Genomic DNA, 3,375 nt, shown 5'->3' with positions numbered 1-3,375 from the left:
GAGGCTGAGGCAGGAGAATCGCTTGAACCCAGGAGGCGGAGGTTGCGGTGAGCTGAGATCACGCCATTGCACTCCAGCCTGGGCAAAAAGCGAAACTCCGTCTCAAAAAAAAAAAAAAAAAAAAAAAAGAGTTGGTGCCGTATATGGCACCAGGAAATAAACTTTAAAATGCAAATTGGGGATTGAATCACCTACCAGCCAGATGATAACAAAGACCCCATCTCTGAAAATCAGTAGTGTTTCCATAGCTCTTGATACTCTGTAGTGATGCAGTTATGAAAACTCTCACCTGTGGTAAGTGGGATGGGATACCTGTGGAAACAATGTATGGGCTAATGAAATTTCTCAAGCATTTGAGAGATATGGGGAAAGTACTAAGTACTACAAAATTAAATGGTTGTTGGAAGCTATGGATGTGGTAGAGAAACAAACGAAAGGCTGAATGTGAATGATTGCCAATTTAAGGTGAAATGTGAGTCAGAATGTTTCTTTGGTTCTCTGTAAAGAGACTTATATTTTGGCTAACAAAAGGTTCCTCCATAATATGAGATTTAATAGCCTGGCAGGGACGCCATGAGACAATGCTCACATGCTACTATGATTGCATTTGGAAGTATAGAAAAAGTGATGGGCTAAGCTAAATATAGAAGAAGGGTTCAAAAAGCTCAATGAGGTGTGCATGCTGGAATGGCTATATTAAGTAAGGTTTAAAAAAATCTACCAGCCTATGTTCCACGGGAGGGCCAAAAGGACACTCCATTTATCAAAGAAATATGTTAGCGAGAGGAAACCAGTATCAGTGAGAAGCTCAGCAGTGGTTGTTCTCTGTAGGCCAGGTTCAAAATAGAAAATGCTGATTAGGAACAGGGCTCCCTGAAAGTAATAATGACCCTGATATAATAGAGGCCAGCTGGCAACATTTAACCATCAGAATTCAGGTGGGAGCAATTTCCATAATAGGTTGAAAGGTCTGAATGGCAGTCCATGATTCTGCCCTGTGGAGAACTATTGAAAAAAGAGAACGGTGTTCCTAGGCACAAGATAGTGGAAAAGCAAACATGAATACTTTGTAAACTATACAGTCATAATATATCAAAGATGGAAGATGAGGAGGCTAAAGGCAGTCTTTCCAATAAAATGTCACATTCTTATGCCTAGTTCTGAGACTTGAGCCAGCTCTAAAACTGGAATTCACAAGTCCCCATAGGAAAGATCCTGCAATACCAGTGCAAATATAAACAGCAATGATAGCCCCAGTGGTTTTCTAAATAAACTTAGGACTATTTACTTGGAAACTACGTATAGAGAAGAGGGAAATAGAAACTTTGGATGTAGGACACAAGGTCTGAGTGTATACAGATAACCCAGGTCTCAATGTCATCATGGTGCCATTATTAATTAAGGTAGACATGTATGGGAACTTAGTAATAAAAGCTAAATCCTGACCAAGGTATGACTTACAACGTTTTCGCTAGGTCCGCAGATCCAGTAAGTGTCTTTTTTTTTCTTTCTGATTCCTGAATTTCCCAGAAGTTCTGGAAAAATAGAGTGAAGGGTAATCTTTTGAAGGTAGAGATGTAAGACCAGCTTAGAGAAGATACCCGGCAAGGATGGGGCACCATTCCCTATGAGAACATGATATATATTCTATATTAATGAACATTATTGTATACTATTTATTCAAATAGTAAAATCTATGGGCCCTGGAACCAAAGGACAGAAGTGGCATCACTCCCAGTGACCCAGTTTGAAATCTGTATTCCCCAGTCCCTCAACTTTAGGTTCTGTGGGCTTAGAGCAACTGGAGATGATTTTACATCCCCTAACCCCCTTCCCTCAAGGTACATTTGGCAATGTCTGTAAACATTTTTGGTTGTCACCACTGAAGAGTGATACTGGAAACTAGTGACTAGAGGCCAGGGAAGCTGCTAAATGTCCTGCAATATACTAGAGGGCCCAGAACAAAGAATTACCAGGATTAAAATGCCAGTAGTACCAAGGTTGAGAAAACTTGATCTGGAGAACATGCTTTCCAGAGGGAAATATGCTCTCAATAGGAGACAGAGTAAGAGTTCAGTTGAACTTTAAACTATTGTTGCCATTCAATCACTTCAGAATCCTGAGCCCAAAGTAATGCATGTAAGTGAAAGAATCAGCATCCCAGATGGTGTAATTTGTCCTCATCATTAGGAGGCAGTAGGGAAGCTGTCATATTACAGGACAGGGAGGTTCACCCCTAATACTCGGGTGACACAGTGCACCCTTTTTTTTTTTTTTTGGTACTCTCATGACCAATTTTGATAATAAGTGAAAAAGTGCAGTAGCCATGGCTTGATGAGGGCATAGTGACTGGGAGCTCAGGTCTGGGGCATCTCACCAGGTATGCCACATAGAGAAACAGAGGTTCTGTCCATGGGCATGAAGAATCAAAAGGAGGGATATGATGAGTTTTTAGATAAGCTGCATCAACAGAGATTATGATCTGTTCCACTAACCTTCAACTTTAAAGTTTCCTGAGGAAATGAGACAAAGCAGAATTTTGCAAAAGTAGTTGCAACTTACAGTAAGAAGTAAATGGATCTAAGTGGGTGGTAATAGATCTTTTGGTGCACTGTTCATTCAGGACCAAAGTACTTATTCTCCCAGCAGAGAGGCCTTTGGCTACTGAGATCTCAGAGCTTTATCCCCTCCCAGGAATCCGCCTCACTCATTAATGCAGGAGTGAGAGTTGCCTCCATGTCAGATTATTCTCAAAGCCAACCATGGGGCAGGTGACATCTCTTTTACAATTGCATTACAATTGCAGTTGGTCTCTAGTGCCCAATCCTGCTTTCCTCATATCCATAGAAGTGTTGTTCCCAAGTGCACACTTTAGTATATGTCTGCATAAAAATTTTCTCTTTTTTTTATTATTATACTTTAAGTTCTAGGGTACATGTACACAATGTGCAGGTTTGTTACATATGTGTACCTGTGCCATGTTGGTGTGCTGCACCCATTAACTTGTCATTTACATTAGGTACATCTCCTAATGCTATCCCTCCCTGCTTCCGCCTCCCCAAAATAGGACCTGGTGTGTGATGTTCCCCTTCCCGAGTCCAAATGATCTCATTGTTCAATTCCCACCTATGAGTGAGAACATGCGGTGTTTGGGTTTCTGTTCTTGCAATAGTTTGCTGAGAGTGGTGGTTTCCAGCTGCATCCATGTCCCTACAAAGGACACAAACTCATCCTTTTTTATGGCTGCATAGTATTCCATGGTGCATATGTGCCACATTTTCTTAATCCAGTCGGTCACTGATGGACATTTGGGATGATTCCAAGTCCTTGCTATGGTGAATACTGCGGCAATAAACATACGTGTGCATGTGTCTT

Source organism: Mandrillus leucophaeus, unplaced genomic scaffold, assembly GCF_000951045.1.
Source record: "Mandrillus leucophaeus isolate KB7577 unplaced genomic scaffold, Mleu.le_1.0 Scaffold50, whole genome shotgun sequence".
Lineage (NCBI taxonomy): Eukaryota > Metazoa > Chordata > Mammalia > Primates > Cercopithecidae > Mandrillus > Mandrillus leucophaeus.
This window is presented reverse-complemented; position numbering follows the sequence as displayed.